Here is a 10,517-nt window from a genome sequence, read left to right as displayed (position 1 = left end):
ATCCATAAACACTGAACTGCAGCAATAGAAACAAATACATTAGTTATGCATAACCTTTACTATCTGCACTGGTGAAGGGGAGCCCCAACATGCGCTCAGTCTTACTGCCAAACAGAATAAAGGAATGCAGGGGGATATATAGACAGGCAGGCAATCAGTGAGAATGAGCTCAGGTGAGAATGGGCAGGTACATATCAAACAGGTGGAGGAGGAGTGAAAACACAACAGCCAAGTCCACACTAATGCTGAGTAAATCCAAAAATATCATTGATGTGTTTTCTGTCTATACTAGCGTTCAGTTTTTGAAAAATTGGCTGCTCACAACAGATTGCCAAACACAGTTCAATTTCCCTAGCAGGCATGTGCAGAGCAACACTCTTATTAGTTCATCTGCCATGTGGATTATTTTGGTTCCAGCCCAGATCAAATGACAATCACATCATGAGGCCTTCTGCTTTCCCAGTTTTTGCTCACAGCACTACAACATGAAACTGGCATTTTCAAATTTATCCTCTTGGGAGAGCAATTTCAAAAATCTTCAGGGGACAAAAACACTGTTTTAGTGTGAATGGACAGCAAATAAAGACGGAGACATAAAGATAGACGTAGACTTACTTAGACTTTCTTTATTGTCATTGCACAAAAAAACACAGCAGTGAGTTTTTTGCAACGAAATGTCGTTGCTTGGCTTCCGGATTACAACAAGATGCAATAAAGATGCATTTTTTCAGGTTAGTGTGACTTATGTTGTGTTCAAGGCAACTCGCAACTCAGAAAAAAACAAGCTCCAAGTTGTTAAAAATTAACTGAAAGGCATCAAATTTGGAAATTCAGGTGTGATTTCAAAGCTCCGATTTATCCAACTTCATGTCAGTGACAACATAAAACATGGCGGTCCTCACTGTTAGAGGTAAGAATGGAATTGTTACAATGGATATAACGAAGGTTTTAAACGATACTGACGTCTCCACCAAACTTCCCTCGGGCATCCAAGCTTTCCCCGTGTTAACCTGCAGCCGGTAAGTCGGTAATCTCTGGGTTGGAGCTCAAACTTCCAAATTGTTTTGAACGCAGCATTAGTGTAAGAGAAAACCTCTGACTGAAAAAGCCCACGTGTGTGAAACTGAAGCCATCAATTATCTTGACATGCTCGCATTTGCTCATAGCAGTTATACCAAGATTTGAAAATCAATTTGTCAGTGATACTGTGCCCGTAAACTAATGTTTAAAAAACGAGACATAGGCTTCCTTTATGTTTGTCTGTATGCTGAACTGGAACAATTATACTGCAGTTACATTTCAGTTCCAGTGCTCCAGATAGAAGTCCCTACAGTTATATAGTGTGTCTGTGTATGTGTCTGCTATACTCAAAGTAATATGGGAGATTTACAGGTGTGTGTGTGTGTGTGTGTGTGTGTGTGTGTGTGTGTGTGTGTGTGTGTGTGTGTGTGTGTGTCAGTTTTACTACTATTGAATGTCTCAAGGAGCTGTCGTCACTCTACTGAATGAAATCAGTTTCTGGTTCCAGTAGAGTTGCGGTGTTAGATGGTCCAAGTGAGGCCTTCCTGATTCACCAAGAACAGCCTGGGGTGGAAATGCTGCTGAACGTGTGTGTGTGTGTGTGTGTGTGTGTGTGTGTGTCTCTAGTACCTTAAAAGTGTTGAGGGAGTTCTTGACGCCCATGATCTTGTCGTCCACGTCACTCTGATGGGCCTGCAGCCTCTCCTCCAGGCCGTGCTCCCTCTGACGCAGCTCGCGCAGCTCTGTCAGCGCAGCGTGGAGCCCCTCGCGCAGCTCCGCCACCAGGCCCTGCAGCTGCACCACGGGGGCCGACGGGAGACACAACGGGACAGGCTTTATTTCAGGTGGTTGTTCTGGGGGCGTCGGCTGATTTAGACAAAAACAACAAATGACATGAAAAGTGAAGCGACTCCAAATCGTACCCAAAGACACTTTCAGACACAGTAGCACTTTGCCAAATATGGAGTCTGAATGCTTATATAGACCCAGTTTTAGTCCTTTTTCTACTTGTGTAATTTCTGTTTCTTCTATTAATCCTTTCAGTACTTCTACAGTATGATTTCATTTAGTTTTTTAAGTTATTTGCTCCATGTTTGCACTCTTAGATCTGGTTATTACATTTCTTCTATTGACCAATATTAAATCTTTAAAGCTCCTTTATTTTTTTCTGATTTATTTCAATTCAATATTTTTTACAACTTTACAAGTTAAATGAATTTGTTTGCTTCTTCTATGAGGTCTTTCATAAAACATTGATGATTGTTTTTAATTCTTTGAACTCTTCTGAGCTTTTTCCACTTACATTTTTGAAATATATGTATCGTCCTTGGCATCTTTATTTATATACCTTTAATCTTTTTAGTTCTACAGTATCTTTAGTTCTGTTCTATATTTTTGTACTCTGATATTTTTTCTTCTTCTACTGCTTTTTTATTCCTCATCTTGAAGGAGTTCTTTTAGTTTTTTTATGATGTTCTCTAACATCTTCAATTTCTTCCTAAGGTTATAAAAGTTATTTTAGGTCTGTAATGTCTCAGTTGTTTTGCTGTAGTTTTCCCACAGGTACATTTGCTTCTGGTGTATGACCATTTACCTCCTGTCAGATTTCTTCTGTTAGTTCCTCTGCAGTTCCTTTACATCTTTAATCTCCCTGATCTGTTTAGTTGCTTTTTCATATTTGTCCTTCCCCCTCCCCTTTTTCTCACTCTTTTATTTTCTTTGTTATATCCTATAAGTTCTGCCACTGGCCGCTCCCTCCCTCCCTCTTCCTCTCATTTGCAGTTCCATTCTTAGTTTATAGCTGATTGAATTTATTCTGCAGGGATAAGTGAATCAGCTCATGTGAACATAACATGGGTTGAGGCTGCTCTCTCTTCTCTCTCTTTTGCTCTCTCTGTCCAGCTCCCTGCCTCCGTCTCTCTCTCTCTCTCTCTCTCTCTGTGTGTGTGTGTGTGTGTGTGTGTTTCTCTCTCAGTCATGTGAAAGGCATCAGGCTGTAGATTCAATAGAGTGTCTGTCCTGTTTGCCTGCTGTGTTCTTTTCTTCTTCTCTGATGTTATCTGTGGATGACAGTGGAGGTTACTGTACCTCTGACCAGCAGCCTGACTCAAACCTGGAGGCTCCACAGTCAGAGATTTACTGTAGCTTACATTCCTCTTAACTCTCATCTTAGAGTCGCATCAGCCACAATTTTACCTAATGTCATGCCCAGGCACTTGAGAGCAGGGTGTCAGCGAAATGGTAACGTGTTAATGAGGCTGACAAGGACCTTTTTGTTCCAGAGTAAGCTCTGTCACCTCAGCAGAATCCATTCAGAATACTGCTCTGTGAAAAACTCAATTCAACTTTCTTCATTTGGCTTTGGATTTATATGGACTTCACTGTGGCAATTTGTGACGGCTGATATATTACACATACAGCAAAACAGAAAATGTGCTCTTTGTTCCAAAAGAGAGCTACTCAAGTGATTCCACTGTTGGACACTCAGCTTGTTTACCAGTTGGTTGGCCGGATACAGAAAACGTGCGCGATGGATTTCCTCGACAAGCCAGTGGAAACTGCTGGGAGAAATTTGGAAATTTCTTGATGGAAATGTTATGGAAGTCATTTTTATACTTAGCCATGGGCATGATGGAAGGACTGTTTTCTAACAGCATGTTTTTACAAGGCACCCTCAGCTCCAGATAGTCTTTTCCCTGTTACCAAAGCTGTTTAACCCTTTCAAGCCTGAGCAACACAAACGTGCTGACACAAAAGTGTTGATTTATTTTTATGTAAATTAAGGAAAAGCCTGCTGAACATTCCATCGCCCTCACTTTTGAAACAAGCTGCACCTCTGATTTGAAGTGAGTGTGCAGCTGAGCCACTGTGTATTAGATTAGCAAGCATCAAAAATGCCCACTGTGAGTGACCACTGATGGGACAGGGGTTGCAGGGTAGAAGGGTTGGTTTAGGCCCACATGTTGTGATGTTTTTCATGTTTATTGGGTTGAAGGTATATATAATTTTCCTGACCTTGGACTCTTGCTCAAGAGTTTGGAAATTGCATTTTTAGGTGCAGAGCAGCCATGTTACCTTTACAATGCTGACTGAGGGTTTTTGTTTGTGTTCATGAACAAGGATTTTGATTATTTGCAGCTTTCTGTCATACATTGTTAGTCATCCCATACCTACACCCCATCATCACTCAGGCCCCTTAGGCCCCTTTTTCTCATTTTCCAGCATGTTTGGCATTTATGTATGATGGTTATTATAGCCCAGTGTTTTCTGTCATGTGCATTATTCCATGTATACATACATATATATACATTAGGAGAGTGTGACAGCATACGTCTTTGATGTCATGATGCACTAACGTGATATAGGGCTGCAGTGTAACTTGCTTTCATTGCAGTGATTTTGCATACTTTATACATAACTATACTGTAATTTTAGATCTCTCAGCCAGCTGGCATTTCATGTGACCTGGCCCATAACATTCATACAGAGGAGTGTGTTTTCATTTCAGGTCTAAAGAGGAGCACTGGGCTTGAAACATTACATGTGATGTGGGTGAAGTATTTTCATGAAGGAGCGTTTACAGACTGGGACTTCTTCTTGCATTAGCCCTTTAGCCCCTGCAAAGTAAGTGCCTGGGTCCTGTATTGGGCCAGTGCTAAACTGATGTTTTCAGCAATTAGCTCTTCTTTTTTACTAAGTGACAACTTGTAGTATTTGGTGCTCAAACTACTGAAACATGCTAAGCTCTGTTTTGTTCATACGAGAGTGTTTCTGTCAAATTGTCTACAACTTTTCTGTCCCCACCTGTCCCCAGGAGATTACATGCATAAACACACATGAAAAGTGACTGTAATACATTACATTATCAATGAATACACTTTGTCCTTTGCTTTCACTCAGTCCTCTTGCCCTGACACCTTCCCCCTGCTAAAAATTAGGGACATTCCACAAGTCACTTGATCAACAAGAAGTAGCATCATTTGAGTCGCTCAAGGCCATAGGAAGACCAAAGCTACACTCTCTCACTCTATTCTCTGTATTTTTGATCATATTGTAAGTATGACTGACAAAATCTCAACATACAGTCCTATTCAGTTATTTCTTAGATGTTATTATATTGCTGTTTTTTTAAGATAGTTTTGCTTGAAGATGCTAGTTGTTCACGCCATTACCACTGATACCATGTGGCCAAATGTTATGAATATGCTAATACTATGCTAAAAATCCTCCAATCCTGTCACTCATATGGAACAACCGTTCATTTAGAAACCTTGTTTTTTAATAATTTAATAGTTAAATGTGTGCTATTAGATACAGTGCTGAAAAAAAAAATGCAGTTTAATTTTGAACATTTTGAAAATGCACATGGCACTGATTCAGCCTAAAACAGTGTTTCCTTCACATCTGAACTGAGAAGAAGAAGAAGCCAGCACTGTCAGTGCAGACTCCTGGTAAAGACACAGTTTAAGGATGTTTTTTAAATTGCCAAGCATCTCAGTGTTGCCAGTGTTACATGGTAGCTGCCAAGGGTTCCATTCCAAAATGTGATACTCTATCTATTTGGAGTTAAAAAAAAAAATAATAATAATAAAAAAATAGCTTATTGCGAGTCAGAGGTCTGTAAATACAGACGATTGCACTGTTTAAAATGTCACTGCTTTGTAAATAAAGTCCCGAAGGTAATAACTCAGGTAATAATTCATATAATATCCCCAAATGTGTTTATGTAAGTCTCAGTGTCATTTTATTAGTGTGAGGGACTTCAAATGGTGGAGATCTCATGATGACAGACTTCATTTTTAGAATTAGGGCAGCAACGTGTTCTCCATTAGTAACAGAGTAACCTTGTCAAACTCAAGCCTGAAACCTTTGAGACGCAGCTCTCTCATCACTTTTTATGGTATGATGGACCAGATCACAGGTTTTTGCAATTTGTCAGGTTCCCCGTTTCTTGATCCTGATATAATGCATAACATTTCACATGATTTTGAGTGTGTTTGAGTGTATGTGCATTTTTCATAGGTTGTTTGCAACATTTGTTGTGATGCTGCTTTCTTGGTCAAGTCTGTATTGAAAGAAAGGTTTAATCTCAGTGGCACCAGCTGCTCAAATGTGTGTTCCTCACACAGGCGTGAGCTCTGTTAAGTCTGAACATTTCCATCATCCTCACATGTCCTCACACTAATCATCCCCAAATGTCAGCTGCGACTTCTGATCTTAATGTTCTCCAATAACCCAACCTGACCATCTGGAATCGTGTCACGTTCAACTTAGTTAACACAAGACAGGCAGTTTTTCTGTGAAAGAGTGACTTGTGATTATAAAGAGCAAAAAAGAAGCCAGTTATGTATAGGTAAAGAATAAATTATCTCAAATTATTTGAGGTCAACCGTGAAAAGAGTGTGGATGCTAATTAACACTGCCACCGGTTATATCGTGGTACGTTTTTGCTGTGGCTGGTTTGTCAACACCATCATTTATCTGGTCACCAGCCATCTTTTTGTAAGTGCAAATTCGCTTAAAAATTGCGAGTGTTTAGTCACTTTTGCAATTTACTAGTTATTGTGATCTATACATCAAAAACACAGTTTCCTATAATATTGAAAGAAGTGTGTCTCAGAGCTCCACGGTGGTACTTCTGCTTACCTGAGCAATCTCCAGGCTGGACTCCTGCACATCCTTGTCCTGATCTGGAGGAAAACACAGTCAGTGAGCACCCACACAGACAACTTCTATAGAAATGTTTGTTGACTTTATCCTGGATTTAATCATATAATCATTATAAAAGCTATGATATTAATAAATGAAAACAAGCCTGTAATGAGAGAAACTAGATGTAACCTTTGGTATAGAAAATAACAGAACAGAAAAAATATCTTTCTGTCATTCAAATCAAGTTTCACATAACCCTGCATGTGGATAACTTAAAAGTGCTTTTTAGTTTTAACATCAATTTATCACTGTCAAATTAGTAGTGATACTAATTACCATAAACAAATGAGACCATGGTTGAGATGATTGGTTGCCTCTATCTCTCACCAGTAACACTGTTATTGCACCTGCTTTTTTTTAACTAGTCTGGATGAGTGCACTCAGTAAAGGGCAGATCTCCACCAGGCAGATCTCAGGACAAGGGAAAATATCAAGGCATTAGCTGTGTATCTCCTTCTCAGGTGCTCAGACTGAGGTGAAAAACCAGCTGAGAAAACAGGCTATTCAAAAGGTTTGAATCACCACAACCATCAGGTCTTGATCATACAGTCAAAACTGTGCACAAGAAATATTCAGCTGATAGGTCCTATGGTATACAGACTTAGCTGCAAGAAAAAACACCGGCCTACTAGGAGAAGGGAAAATATGGAGGCACTCCCTGCATATCCCCCTTTCTCCAATGCTTGTTTTTCAAAGGTTTTGAGTCACTGCAATCACGAGAGGTCCTTGACCATACAGTAATAACTGTGCACAAAAAATGGAGGCTGATCCAGTAGGTCCAGTAGTATGGGAGATTAGCTGTGGACAAACACACACAACCAAATGCATGATCTCAAATACATGATCTATAGTGATGAAATAGTTAAGACCACATTTCCCATAAACCCCGTTGCTTCCTGTTGAAAGGATTTTGCTGCTGCTTGAACTGCCCTTTTCTTGCTTTGTGTTGCTCTACATGTTTGTCTTCTCTTTCTGCTTTGCGCTGTAAAGCAATCAAGCGCATTTCCACCAAATCTGACAGTGCTGCGCAGTCTAAAACGCAGCACAGAGTTTGTTAACGGGCACCAAAAACCACATAAATCAATCTGAATTGGACTTCAGTGTGGAAGTATGTCATCCATCGTAAGCACAGACACAGACCTTGTTTCCACTGTCTGAATGAGTCATCCAGCAGTTTTGTAGAGTTACAGAACCATAATTATGTGAAAAGGCCTGCCATGGCATTTCTTCTGAAAAGAGATACTTGTGACACTAATTTCAGTGACAACCATCACTGTATGTGTTTTAACATCTTTCTCTCAGAATCTATCATCAGCTTTCTTCCCTGCTGTATGTGGTTTTTGTTTCGTATTTTCTTGCTAAAGGCTTCCACGCCAACTGTTTCACAACTTCCAGTGATCTATGCATTCTCTATGGAGCAGCTCCAGGAAGTGTCTCTTGATGAGACTGATTAAAATCTACTGATTTGTTGGGTATGTCTACTCAGACTTGGGAGCTTGAGGGATGGTGTGGTCATGTTCAGGAAAGTAATACTGAACTGTCTAAGAAAATTGCAACAAGACAAGGAAATTCAACTTTAAGGTGCTTGTTTCCTTGAGATGCAGTGCATCATGAGACAATTCATCAGTTGTCCCATGTGGAAACACTATGGCTCTGTTTCTGCGGAAATGTCAGAAGTCGTTTCTCCTGTGAACGCTGCTGAAGGTCATCCTAAACGCCTCCTTATCATATATTATCGTGCATATTTCAGAGGGCCCTGCAGTGGCTACAGCATAATGTCCAAAGCCTGTATTCTGCGCTGTGTCTACACTGTGAAAGAGCAAAAAGGGAATATGCATTTTCCAACAACAGCTTCTTGTGTCTGCAGGATGTCTAACAAGTCTCTTGTAAATAATCTGAGTCAAGATCTTTGTAATTTGGCTTGTTTGCTGTGCCCAACACAGTTTGCTTCTCTCTTAGGTTGTCAGCGTCAGGCTACTGTACCAAAGCCTGCTCAAACGAAAGGTCAGAAGCAAATGAATTCACCATTGGCATTTGAGAAACTTTAAGGATTTGGTTCTGTGACAAGAGAACTTTGACTACATACTTGTTGAGAGGGGTCTGTTGCTGCACTTGTGCTCCATCTGCACAGCTGCCTTTGCATCGTTGTCTATTAAATTATACGGAACAGTCTGGTAGCTCACTGGCTTAGAGACAACAGAGTTTTGTGTTAAAATAGAACAACTGGGCAAAGTTAAAGAAGGAATTGTCAAAAGTATGAAGAGCGACTGTTAAAATCGGTGTAGGTTGATGTTGCGTTCAAGGTATCCTGGGAACTGGGAAGAGTCCTAGATCCCAATAGGAAAAGTGCTCTCAGACAGCCTTCCAAATGCTTTGGAGGGAGACTGGGCGTAATTTTTGAACCCCCAGTTTGCAGACACATGGCATATGATTGGTTATTGTGAGCAGTGAATATAAATTACCTGAAAAGTACCTTCTGCATCATCTGTCCTTCTCAATATCGTTCAGTTCGCTCACTATTCTTTGATTTTTAGTTTCAGTAACAGAAAAAAGCATGATAAGTTGCATTCACCTGCAGCTGGCCATGTTTGTTGTTTTACTTTCATACGTGGAGCTTTTGAATGCGCTGTGGTGCGAACTGGGAAGTTTAAACTGGGCACATCCTAGCTCCCAGGACGTCTTGAACGCAGCAGAAGTCAACTGGACTTTGCCTTCATTCATTGCAAATGATCAAGTGAAGACCTTTAAGTTTAGATAGTGCCGTTCAAACAAAGAAACAAGGAAATCTGAAAATTGCACCTTGGACTATTGCAAGCGGCACCTCTGTGGTGACTTTTAGTCAAAAGGATGCAATGAGATATCTTCTGAGAGTGTATGTTTTGCAGAGTTTGGTTAAAGAGGTGACCTTTTTTTCTCTGAGCATTTGTTCACAAGGGACAACTCAGTTTCAGGTGATGTCTTTTTTTTTTTTTACCTTCTGTCACGTCTTCCACCTTGTCCTCTGTGTCGTTTTCTGTTTTGCCATTTTCCATGATTAGGTAGTCCTGTCTAAGTCCGGTCCAATTACACTGCGGATCTACAGCCGTCCAAGTCCAGAAAGCTGCAGGCCCTGAAGTCCTTATCTGACTCAAGACCACTTACACTCCTCTCTTCTCCTCCTTCTGAGCACGCCTGGCTTCTGCTGCGATCCCTCACTCTCTCTCTCTCTCCTACAAAGCATGTGAGTCCTGTGATTCCCCATTTGCACAAAAAGGCCCCTTGTCTTCTCAGAGTGTAAGGACGGAAGGGAGAGGTCAGGAGGAGAGAGAGAGGGAGAGAGAGAGAGAGAGAGAGGGTGAACGAGCGAGAGGTCAGGATGAGAAGGACGGGAGAGAGAGAGAGAGAGAGAGAGAGAGAGAGAGAGAGAGACTCCAGAAAATGATATTTGACATTTATTTATCAGCCAGAATCATCTACAATCAACTAACTCACGAGATTGAGAAGGAAGCATGACTAGCTGTTAATGAATGATTCACGGTACACCACAATACTGATCAGATTAAGCTCATAATGGAAAGGCTCGTTACTGCAGGAGATGACTGATCAAACTGATGCTAGTGGCATGAAGTGAGAGGAATACCATACTTAGATGTCTAAGTTCCTGTAAAGGAATTTAAAGGCCCTGATTGACAAACAAACCAAGTACAAAAATTTAACAAAGTCAGATTTGACTCTCTGGTTTGGGCCAAAGAAAATTACCTGCAGGTGAGATTCCCCCCTACAATTTCCCACGACACTGTCCTCCA

Source organism: Myripristis murdjan, chromosome 15 (genome assembly GCF_902150065.1).
Source record: "Myripristis murdjan chromosome 15, fMyrMur1.1, whole genome shotgun sequence".
Lineage (NCBI taxonomy): Eukaryota > Metazoa > Chordata > Actinopteri > Holocentriformes > Holocentridae > Myripristis > Myripristis murdjan.
Note: the sequence above shows the minus strand (reverse complement) of the source record.